This window comes from Phalacrocorax carbo, chromosome 6 (genome assembly GCF_963921805.1).
Source record: "Phalacrocorax carbo chromosome 6, bPhaCar2.1, whole genome shotgun sequence".
Taxonomy (NCBI): domain Eukaryota; kingdom Metazoa; phylum Chordata; class Aves; order Suliformes; family Phalacrocoracidae; genus Phalacrocorax; species Phalacrocorax carbo.
The window spans coordinates 25,071,606-25,084,255 of NC_087518.1; the positions used below are offsets into that span (position 1 = coordinate 25,071,606).

Genomic DNA, 12,650 nt, shown 5'->3' on the forward strand with positions numbered 1-12,650 from the left:
CTTGACATAATTGATCACCTGCTAACGTCTTTCAGGGAGGAAGAGCAGAAGCAAATTATAGTTTTAAATACAATAGAAGACACAACTGGTTTGAAGACTTTTCCACTTTTGACATCTCTGAACAAAAAAACCCACTTGATGCAAGCTGATTTAACAAGTCTTTATGCAGTTGTCACAGTGCCTTCACTACCACTAGCTGGGCTACCATGAAGGTGTCCAAGTAAAGTTCACAACAAACAAAATACAGCACACAGAGCGTACACAATCTTGGCATATGGCGCACACAAACCTCAGTAGTTCTCTCATACCAAGTTGTAAATATGAAGTTTCACTGATGAGTAACAACAAACTGAAACATATTCCCTGTCATGGTCCTTTAAAGTTCTTAGTATTTAACAAGGATGCTTTTAGTAAGTTTGGTCCCTTCCAACCTGTGATTCTGTGACATATGTAGCATTAAGAAATTCTTTCCATAAGATAAATTATGAAACTTTACTCCTCCAAATTACTTAGAGTACATATACCCAGAGTGCCCTACAGCTGGATTTGAGGGTTCAACTGGTTTAAAACCATAATGAAAAGGGTTTGAGAGACATAACTGACTCTACCAATGAGGTCGTGTAAAACACTGACACTAAGATGTGATAAAAGAGATGGACGTGCAGAATGCTGCACTAGTTTTTACATTTTTCCTTGTGGATTTCAACATAAGATGTAAATTTTCATGTTACAGTGAAATATTAAACTAGTGGATTTGCAATATACTACATACCTACTCTATAGAACAGACTCGGGTCACATCAGGCTGGGCAGAAACACTATTTTTTGGAGTCTGTACAGAAGTTTACTTCATGATGGAACATTTGCCATGCTACTGGGGTGCAAACACCAAACACACATAAGACAACTAAACTGATGCTGGAGTGCAAGGAGCCTGCTCTGTGGCAGCAGCTGGTGAGTGCTATTCTATGTCATTAGGAAGATTTCTCCTGTGACTACTCATGCAGTAGATGGGCTCCATCGCAAAAAGCACATGGTCTCCTCCTTACCAGCTAACAGGTCTGAAGCAGGAGCTGTCACTTTGGGAACAGTTACATAGATATCAGGTAAGAAAATTATTAAGACATACCTTTTAGCGAGGCATGAGGTGCATTACAAATGCTTGGGGCTGTGATTTCGCAGTACTGATATATATGTCAATACACATTATAAAGATGAACTATCAGACCACAGGGCACTGCTTTCTTCACCAAGAATTCAACGGCCTTGTGCTGATGAGTTGGAGCAGCTCCACTGGCTCATCAAAAGCACTCCAGTTCCTTTTAAAGCAATTTACATGGATATAAGGAACATTTTGTGCATTTTATTTATCCTCCCAGTGCAGCCTCTGGCATGGCTTGGTGTTACAATTTAGAGAAAACAAGACAAAACTACCTCAAACTTGAGTTGTAGGAGATGCATGGGCACAACAGACCTTGAGTAGCTCCACATCTGAGCAATCCCTGACTAACACCCAGCAACCCACACTGCAGAACAATGTATTTTCAAGATCCCTCAGCCAGTTTTTAGATAAATACCTCCTGAATCAGTTCTACTTACAGTGGGAGCAGGGAACCTCTTTCTCTACAAGGGTTTTTGGAAAACTGCCATCGCTGCAAAATGGCACTGCTGAAGGTGCAGTGCTCCCCATCGACATTTGGCAACAAAACAAAACATTTGGAAGCCAGCCTCACTAAACTGGCCTTGCACAATTTTGATCCATCAGGGAATTGCATTCCAATTGATAGTTCATATGGGATGACTGCAGCATCCCTCCTGAGAACCTTCTCCTCCTGCATGTTGACAGCAGCGTTAAATGGCAGCTTCTCCACAATAGGCCAGATTTGATGAAAAAGTGAACAGAATCCTTTCTTTTGTCTGCATTTGGTATATGGTATCAAGCCAGATAATTTTTCTTTGCAAAACTGTAACACTTAACTATAAGTGAGACATTTTTAAATATGGCTACAATTCAAAACATGCGGGTATCCCTGCTGCACAATTCAGAAGAAACAGAGACAGCCTACGTTACCAGCACATTTCTGCTGTCATGTATTTAGAGCACTTATTCTACATCTCAAACATTAGTAGAAGAACTCTATATGGTGTCTTGTAGAGCTAATTAGTCATTAGATAACAAGGGTAATAAGTTTAAGTGTAGTGCTATCTTCAATAAAAAAATATTGGCATTTACGCAAATAATATAAACCTCCTCAGTAGAAGACTGTTTCTTTGTACCTGTTACAGTTAATTTAGGAGATCATATTACATTTCAGAAACTGAACAGTTCTCATCACCAGCATGTCTTGCTTTATAAAAAGCAACTAGAAAAATTAAGGACAAAATATAGCACTTGTGATCATGAAATGTCTGCTCATGAAAAAACGACTTTATGAAACTGTATCTAACAGGAGGGAAAAAAGAGGGGGAGAAAGAAAGAATACATGTTCCATGGCTGACCAAGATCTCACGGGAGAAAAATTATGAAATTCCATTTCCTTCTGTGTTATTTGGCCCCTGATAGGGTTCATTTCACACACCTTATAGCAGTGCCTTAACAGACCCGAGTTTGATTTGGCTGAGCAGTGTTGACTATGCCAGTAGCCAGATGAAACACAGTTTGGGGAATAGTCTTACAATACGATTAAGCCATGGTACCAGGGATAGGTAGGATTGCCCCAGCCTCTCCTGCAGGTGAGCTTGGGGCAAAGCCTGAGCCACTTGCAGAGGTGAAGGGGGCTCTGCAGGGGCTGCTGCCTCATGCTCGACTCCTGGCTGTGCAGCAATACAGAGGGAGCTTCATTTCCAACACGAAGCCCACCCTTGTGGGTGAATGGGAACATTAAGCATTTCTAAACGATGCTTTTATGTAAATATATTTCAACTTTTTAATTACATTTCTCACTGAAAAGGGAAAATAGTCTGTGGAATAATACCTTCTTCATCATTAACTTGGATGGATGGGTGAGGGGAAGAGGTTCCAGCAAGTGACAAGACACAGCTCCTCAGAGCTGCAGCCATGTGTGCCCAAACCAGCAGCAATCTTCTGGCCCGGAGCATCACCTGACACCCAACTGCTGTACTGCCCCAGCCCGTCCACATGTTTTGACTTTTTCATCCATCAACAGTAACTCCAAAAAAGTAGTAACAGTTTTGACAGGTAACACTAAGTGGGAGAGTTGGACTTCCAGGCCAAAACCCATCCTTTTTGTGCCCACAGACTCTGGCTGTGTGACTCAACTAGGTTAGAAAGAGAAGGGGAGAGGCATTATGACAAATGAATGCCACAGAAAAAAAATCATGTGCACAGTCAGGACTGCAGACGAGATTGTGGCACAGAGAGTTTCCCTCTGCCCTAAGTCCTTATTTATATGTTGAAAAAAAGCCAGGCGCAAGGGGCGAAAGAGGGTGCACTTCACACTTTTGTAAATTTTACTTTCTTTTCTTTAAGGCTTTGGGGAAAGACAACCCAAGACAGACTTAAAGCCATTCCCCCTCACCCTGTGCAGCCCAGCTGCAGAGGGGTTTTGATGACTGAAGCCACTTCTGTCCTCTCACATTGCCACATTCATGCTCACACACAAGGGCACAGGACACCATAACAAACTGCAACTGGACCTCAGTCTTTGCAATGGTTTCATTTTATGCAGCTTATTAACAATGTTAAAAACATACTTGAATCTTGAAAGCTGTATTACATGTAAGAGTTGCTATATGACGTGAGAGGGATGATAAATGCAGTTAAACTAGGCAGGAAATACACCTGGTACCAGATAATTATGAAACATTGCTATAAAATAGGTTTTCAACATAGTTTTAATTCAGTCCCTTGGTAGAAACTCCATTCATTTTACCAAGTGCTGAAACACAGTTGTTGCTGCAGTATTGGTAGGTTTATAAAACAGGAATACAGCAGAATTTACTAATCTATATTGCAGTCATCTACATGATTTATAATTAAAATAAAAATTAATTACTCATTCCTCACTAAAGATTCAATATCTGATTGCTGTACTGAAGGGTCATACTATTAAGCAGTCATATTTACAAATATATTGCCTTTTGTTATGATGTTATGAATAATTAAGTCTAGAATGAAGTTATAATAAAATGAACAAACTATTGCATTTTATCTCAATCAGGAATTAGAAAAACTGAATAATTAATAATAGGACTCAGTCACTAGCACAGATTTATGATATTTTGATTATGCATTAGCAAGAACAAATATATACAACTAGATGCATGCACAAGACTAAAGATCACATAGCTTCTAAGCTGGATGGAGACTTTAAGCTTTGAAGTACTTAAACATTTAAACAGAGCTTTGTTTATTTGGGGTTTTTATGATATTAGCAGATTTAGAAGTAGATTTACATCTGCTCACAGAAAACAAAGTCATTTTACTTGAAAACACCATAACCCTGAATATTTATTATATTGTGTGCATCTTTGATAATCCATAGTAATTTAACAAGACACCTGTTAACAGTTAATTTGCTAATTATTAATTTCCTCACTAGGAAAAAAGAAGTAATTTATTTCAGGCTGTACTAAAAAACAGCATCATGCCTCCTCACTTGTTTTCAACTTAGTAACTTATCTCCTACAATTATAACTCTACATCATTCTGAAGATATAAACTAAACTACATTTTAGCCTAATCTCAAAAGTTTGCATATTGCCTTTTAGAGGCATTTAGAATTTAATTCAAGTATTTAGAGAAACATTTTCCCCCCCAGAGAATTTTAACTCATCCTTGACTGTGCCTTAAAACATCATGTTCTCTCAGTGCCTGGTCCAAACCTGACTAGCTGTGGATGGCCTCCCACTGACTCAGGATCACATCAAGGTTTTGCATAGACACATGATATCCACAAAGCTTTTACATAGTGTTACTCAGAATTTCATCTTTCAGCTAGAGAAATCTGGTATGGAAGGGGGTGTGTGTGTATTTTAAAAAGTTTAGCTGAAGCTCAAACGTTACACTGAGGAAAACACACAGTGCAAGGCTAATAAATTATTTTCCCCCAGTGAACCATAAGTTTGTTAGAATAGCAAAGGAGACAAAAGGGATTTTCAAAAACCCTCCTCCCCTTTTTTTTTTTTTTACTTGCAGCATTCACAGATTATGTTTTGAGAGTGATCAGCCAGTTCTGTGAATGGTCAAAAAGGGATAGAATATTTCAGTTTCTTGCCAGAGCTTTTTTGACATTGAAGTTTCACCAATTTCAGCTTCACCTGAATTTCCACCCAGAACATTTAAGCAGTTTAACACCTCTGATTTTATTGCTTACTTCCGCAGAGCTGCAAAACTAAAGTGAGAATGGAACATTTGCATCGATTGACTCCTACTGTGCAAAAAAACATTCTTTGAGCAAATGCATTGACTCACTGACTGAGCTATTAGGCATGTTTTACCCACCATTCTCCTGTGCAAAATGTTTCTTTTGTCTAAGCAGAACATGGACAGACAAACCTTAAGACTTCAACAATCCATCATGTTGCATCACACAATGCAAGCAGTAAGCACTGACCCATCATGCTAAGCAAGCCACCCAAGCCTTCTACCCACAAGTGACAAATGCTGGGTTAAATTTTGGACATTAGTTTTAACAGTACCAACATTTCATTCCATTAAAATTAACAATTATTTTCCTTTCTACTAAAATTATTATAGGAGCCATGACACATTAAAGAGTCTCAGCTAATAATTTTTATCTACAGAGACACCCATGTAGGCAGACATAGTGTAGTGTCTTGGATATAATCATTTGATCCAAGGTAAAGTTCAAAACTGGTATTATTCCCAAATAAGAATTATTTGCCAATTATTTACCTATTAGCCAGGGAAAGCCAGTGTACCATGTTCCAGATGAAGCATGAAGCAGCAGGAAGACTGGCATTTCAGGGGCAGCATGATGTTGTTAGCCCTAATCAGCTGTGTCTCTTCACTGCTGCCTTTAATTTAAGCTGTTAATTGCTGGGTCAGCACTCACATGCGAAAGAGGTAATGGTCATACTTCCATAACTGAGCTGAGCTCTTGTTGTTATGATGAAGCATGCTATTCAGTTCCTACATCTGAGGAAAATAATTTTATCTTCCCCAAAACTATAGTACTAACTCTTTGGGATGGGAAGTAAAAACCAACAAACAACACAGGATCTTATGAGGAAATGAGTTTGTGCACTAAGATTAATTTTGATGTGGAACCTTCTAGAAATGAGGCACTCCATTAAGACACATCTTCATTTTGGGGATCTCATTGCTCATCCAACATGGGAAGGTTATAGCTGTGACTCTCAAGCCATACCATAATTTTGAAAAAAGCAACGGCACAAACTGCCCAAGTCCCAAGCTGGCATAAGTCAGACACCCCACAAAGCTCAGTGGAGCAGCCTCACAGGCCAGCATCACCTGCATGAAGGCAGCAGCTGCCTGGAACACATCAGGTTAACTAACTGGCCTCTGAGAGCAGTTAATAAGTCTCCCCAGCAACACCTATAGCAGATTATGACTTCCCAAGTAGCTAAGCATAAAGGTTGATACCTGAGGTACTGGAGTACACTAGCGCTTTTTCATATCTTAAATGAAAGCTGGTTTTCGGTGCAAAAGCTGATCCAGTGGGATAGATTGCCTTCATCTGCTGCAACTATCCTCATCCACCAGAAGTGAGTGGAGAAAAAACAGAAAAGGTACTAGATCAGAACAGGAGCAGTTTCCATCACCTTTTCATGAGCACACATGGTCAAGGAAAGGATCAAAGCGGAGTGCTGCTTTTCCTGTCTAGTCAGTGGTCATGACTTGCTTCTCACTTCCTTATAAAACCAAAAATATCACCTTGAAAATATGTTTATAGTTTTATGTATGTCTATCTTTCTTTTTAAAGGAAGGGGTATCTAGACCTGTGATGTACTCAGCACATACATCTCAAGAATTGTTTGCTCACACTGGGGAAAAAGCTATTGTATTTCCTTATCAAATACCTACCTGAGAACATAAAACCATATATTATTGCAAATAATGATTAAGAACTTCACAGAACAATTATTAACTTGATGGAGTTCTTAAAATACTGAAAAACACCTGTTTCCAGTGGGTCTTTTTCTGCTCCAATCTTTTCGTTGTTTAAAGCTTTAATAACAACAAAAAAAAAGTACTGTAGCTTTACCCCTTAATAGGTTGTCGCTCCTTATATTATCAACAGTCTGGAAGGCTTTATTAAATTCCCTCACTGAATTTCATCATTTGCTTGTGCAGTATAACATCATCTTAACTTGATTTATCTGAGATGGCTAGGAAGACATTTTAATGAGTAAAGGTAAAGAGGAGAAGAATGTTTATCCTGGCAAAGATAGGGGAGGGGAGAGTGACAACAGAGCCCCAAAGCCAGCTGCTTTCACTTGTAACTGAACTATCACTTACGTCATCAGGACTGGTTGAGCTTTCTTCAGGACCTGTTCCCAGTAAATTAGTGTAAGGTTATTCTGTGCAGGTTACTGCAGGCTCCTCAAAGTGCCTCAGTGTTCAGGAGCATATTTGACTCTAAATCTTACTGAAATGAGAGTAATGTTCAAGTGTTTCCATGATCAAATCCTCAGTTAGCTCATTGCTGGGGAAGGGGCTTTAACCCACAAGCACTCATTAGACTTTTAGGCTCCTCTCATTGGAAATAACGAAAAAGCAGGCTGTAAAAGAAATATAGGCTGAGTTGAGAGTTCAACACACATCTCATGGCTTCAATCCAGTACCTAATTCTTCTCTCCTCTTTTCCATCATCCTCCTCCATTTCTACTGGACTCAATTTGCCACACCATCACCACAGTAATGTGAGGTCTATCACAGTTGCAGCAACTTGCCTTCATTTTAAACTTAATTCAGCAAAGTGTTTCTCTACACTCTCCTACTTCCTCTGAAGTCACCTGCGTCTCTTTAGAAATCCATCCCACCATTCATCTAGGACAAGTTCCTGTTATATTGCCTTTGCTCCTTGGGAGGCATCTGCTTTCCATTTCAACCTGAAAATGCTCTGTTTCCTACATTATTCTTTTTTTCATAAATTCCTTATGCTGGCTTGCTTGGCAAAATATAAAGAGTTGTGTCTGCCCAAAGGCACAATGAAAAACTGGATAAAACAAACTGAATGTTCTCATTTTACTGTGCACTGTACAACAGAGACATACATCAACATAACCTCAGCCAGGATTGTTTGGCAGATTTTGTTTGAAGTGTGAATGAATAGCAACCTTATATTCCCTCTGGCTTTCGTTCTGGATAATCCTTGTAAATCAAAACTTGTATTACCTGTGCCAGGGGCCAGATAATTTAGACTGTTTGGTCTTTAGCGTTTCCATGACAGCACCCTTTATTAGCTCCAGGTTGAAAGGAGGTGGAGGAGGGAGGGAAACAACCAAATAAATTCTTTAACCTTTTTCATCAGCTAAAAGTCCAAACAATTTCTCTTCCTGCCTTTTAAAAATTTGGCTCATTTGGTTCTATCCTTCTGTCACTGAGTTTAAAGTGAAACAGTTCATACACAATCATCCTTCTATTAGTTACAATAATAACTCAGAGTAGGCATAATGTTTCTTGCCCTTCAGCATAGTCTTGGCTGTATTTCCCTCCTCAACTTTCCTTCTCCAGATATTGCACAGAGTATATTTATGCTGTCTATTAACTTTCAAAAGAGCTGAGGCTTTGGAAAGCCTGGTTCTGATTACCCTTGTAATTCCTGTCTAAAGAATTTTATCTTGGGGGAGAGCATGCTCTTTGCACGCTCCTTTTTGTGGCTAGGTAGGCTCCTTTCTTGAAAGCCGGCATTTCCACCAGCCCTTTTTAATTTTACAGTTAAAATTAAGAGGCGTAGTGTTTATCAGGGGATGTAGTCAGGGGCTGTCTGTCAGAGCACTTGTGAAATTTAGTCAGGATCACTGAATCTGCTGCAACTCAAGCAGGTAGTAACACAAGCACTTTCAGCATGTTCTTAGCCAGTTACAAATTGAGCTGAGGTTGTAGGAAATTAAATTACAGAATTAAAATCCTTTTTTAAAAAAAAGGCAAAAAGACACTTAGGGGTGAATGGATGTGTGTGTAAGTCCTTAATTTAGCTTTTGTGCTTCCCCTTCTTGTGTGTTTTAGCTACAGAAAAAAAAATTCATTAGTTTGACCTTGTAGCTATTCAAACCCACATTGCAATACTAGGGACAGCTATCCATCAAGACATTTTGCTGCTTTAAGTTTAAGAGTAAGCAGTGAAAAAGGTCTTTGTTTTGGACTGGGAACTTCGATCAAGGACAAGCCAGGCTATTGTGCCATTTTGGAGTTCAATTGCTTAACAACACTAGACACACCTTAATCATGCAACCCATATAAATACATAATTTGATCTCATACCGATCACAGTAGAAACTGCACTTTTGTTTAAAGTCACAAACAAGGATGGTACATTTGTTTCTGAATCATATCTTCTTCATGAGAACACAGATTACAGGTTTAGACACTGCACATACACTGGCAGAGCTAACACGTGAGAGGAAACTGGTTATGGAAAATCAGATGAAGCCAACACCAAAGTTCACTTGTCTTTCAGGTTGCAGTTGTGAGCTTTTATGTATTTGTGTTTTGCAGCTTTGGTAACTGAAGAAAAATCCCAAGCAGACGACCAGTGCTTGACCTTCTTTGATCAGTACAACTGAATGCAGCACAGTCTAAAAATATGCACCCTTAAGCTGCAATCTAGGAGAGCCTATCCAGAAATTGTTCACAGAAAAACTCTTGAATCATTTGGGGGGGGGGGGGGGGGGGGAAGGCCCACATTTTCTTTCTCTTCATGACAGATTCATGCAAAGTAGAAAAGCAGTAAAATTCATCACAGAAGTTATTCACTGTGAATTGAATGCTCATCTCTGAACAGAACACTACTGAAACAAACTGGGAAAATTTACTTACTGACTCATCCCCAGCTGCTGGTGTCAGCTCATTTTCTCTGCTACAGTTCTCAACACAACTTTCAAAGTAACTTAATACAGTATGTTAACAACAGAAGCAGCAGCCCTAGCCAAACAGTCTTGCACACCTTAAAAAGGTAAGAAAAGATGAGATTACATGATAGCATCAGTCAGAAATCCGCAGCATGCCCTGGGAGCCTGACGTGTTCCTGGTGAAATATGTGCCCTCCGGCTCTGTTTGGACAGGTCTGAGGGTTGTTGACCAAAAATATTCTGAACATCAGAGGAAGGAAACCTCTGAGTTTCACTGAGTTTCTAATTAGTGCATAGGGATGCTTAAAATGAACAGAAAAGTTGTTGTAGGGCTCCAGCTCATTCTTATTTGGGTATCCTACTGTACTCCTTGCTTTGCTAGCCCTTGTCAGGTTTATAATCATAAATTACATTGTTTGTTTATTTTATGATGTTCTGAAGAGCTCTCTCATTTCCTTTGACTTTTCTTTATGAAGTTCTGCAATCACTGTTTGTGCAAGAATTTCAGCAATAATGATTGTGGCCCAGAGCATTTCCTGGATTAATGGCAGGCTGGAAGAGTTAATGGCCTGTGGTTCTGCCTTGATCCATTAACCCCAGAGAGGTTTAAATTCTCCAGGAAGCACCCAGTGCCAGAGCAGTTATTGTGTCGGAAATTAAGTGGGATACTTTGGTCAACAGCAACAGAACAAACTTCTTTTTATCCCTTAAAAATGTAGGAGGAAATATTAATTTGAATGGGTTGATAATAATATTTGGAGTGTTTCAGGGGGATTTAGCAGCTGCTAGCAGGAAGCACAGCAGGAAATTTCTCTTTTGCCATGCAGCATGCATCAGAACCAGAGCTGTTTGGAAAAAAGGTTTTTTATTTGTCTAAGAAATTAATGATTTGGGGTGGAAATTAGGAAAATTGAGTTTTTAACTTCTAAATGAAGAACCTTGTTTGATACTATTACTGTGGTTTCACACAGGAGGTTTTGGCTGACTCATTTTGTGCATCTCCACTTCAGACTTTACCTCCAGGTCAAACTATCTGGTCTCCCATGGTGCCCCACTGGAGCCTTTGGCCATGATATATGAAGAGAAATACAATGACATAAAGTGTTTAATTCCCTAATTCCTCCCTGTCAAAAATCTACACCACTCAGATCACACACAAAAATCATATGTTTTGTTCCAACTCCATGTTCCTAATTGAAGGGAACAAGTCATGCTTGTATGTGTTCATCAGGATTAATGATGCTATTGTATACTTGCAAGCAATGTTACTGAAGTCACCTTCAAATAAGGCAACCATTTGCAAATTATTGTAAACTATGATAGAAGTGGATGTTTTCACCTAAAGCTAGAGTTTGAACCAGTGCCCATGGAAGCCTACAGGCCCTGTCTGCCCCTTTACTAAAAATTAAAGCACAGAGCCCCTGAATAACTATGTACACTATGTAGAATAACTATGAACACTTCCATATTTAAGCAAGTCCTTAGTTCAGCAACATTGATGAAACTTAGACACGTGCTGAAGTCCTTTGCTGACTCAAGTCCTGTACAAGGCGCAGTGGGATTGAGAATGACAGTGCACCCTGCAGGGAACATTCAACAAGTAACATCTGTCTCCTACAAAGTATGACATAATCATAAGGATGTTCTGAATAGATAAGCGTTTCATTAGCTGACAGCCTGTATCTGTCTCTACAGAAACTATTTCTTCAGTGATCTCAGCATTTTATGCTTTTTGTAAGTTGCAGAGATAGTGTCAATATATTTCCTTCTCAAGCTCTTACGTATACACCACTCAAAACAAGCACAAACACGACTGGAAAGACAGAGCCATGGTCCAGCTTAGCCATGCACTCCATACACAGCTAGGTTTCTCCTTCTGATCCTGACCAGCCGGAGGAGGAGGACTGTGTGCCTCAGCATCACTGGGGCAGGATCCACCACCCTGCATGCAGCACCTGAAACAGGCACAAGTTAAATCTCAGCTGGAATTCGATCTCCTGCTACGGCCTCTGGCTACACTTCCTACTTGGAAACTACAGACTGCAGCCAATTTTAAAGGAATTTACATTCCTGAACATATTTTACTTTGGAACCAGAAATGAAGAGAGAGAAAAGCGACTGACTTGTGAAAAGCTTCAACACTGCGATTTAAATGTGTTTTGGAGCATTTGGGATAAGGTGGCAAATTCTAATGAAGGGTGGAGGATTCTCTTCATCTCTCCCATAAAGGCTCATTACAGTTACTTACTGCAGAAGACATGTGAAACAGAATAAAAGAAAATATTAAAATAGGCAGAAGTTTACATGCCACTTCATCAATACATTTCCAAAAAAACAGGTTTTATTATTTGCATGTAAATTAGAGTCCACTGCTCATTTTCTTTCTTTTTTAATATTCAGCCACAAGCTGAGAAACCAATGTCCATTCACACACAGCCTGTTGAGGCCAAGGAAACAGAAGACAGTGAAAAAGAAAACAGAGCATTGAAGTGGGTTTAGTGCTTCGTGTTTAAAGATCAAATTATAATTGAATGATTGAAGTATGAGGATGGTTCCATTTTGAAATTTCTTATCCAGGTTTCTAGTTCAAGTCAGCCTAGTAATAGGTGTACAGTCTTACTTTTGTACTG

At 39.4% G+C, this 12,650-nt stretch overlaps 1 protein-coding gene across 4 annotated transcripts in view; it reads right to left on the reverse strand.

Moving 5' to 3' along the window:
• FBLN2 (fibulin 2) overlaps positions 1-12,650 on the reverse strand; it is a 118,144-nt gene that overhangs the window by 40,515 nt on the left and 64,979 nt on the right. The window lies entirely within an intron of this gene.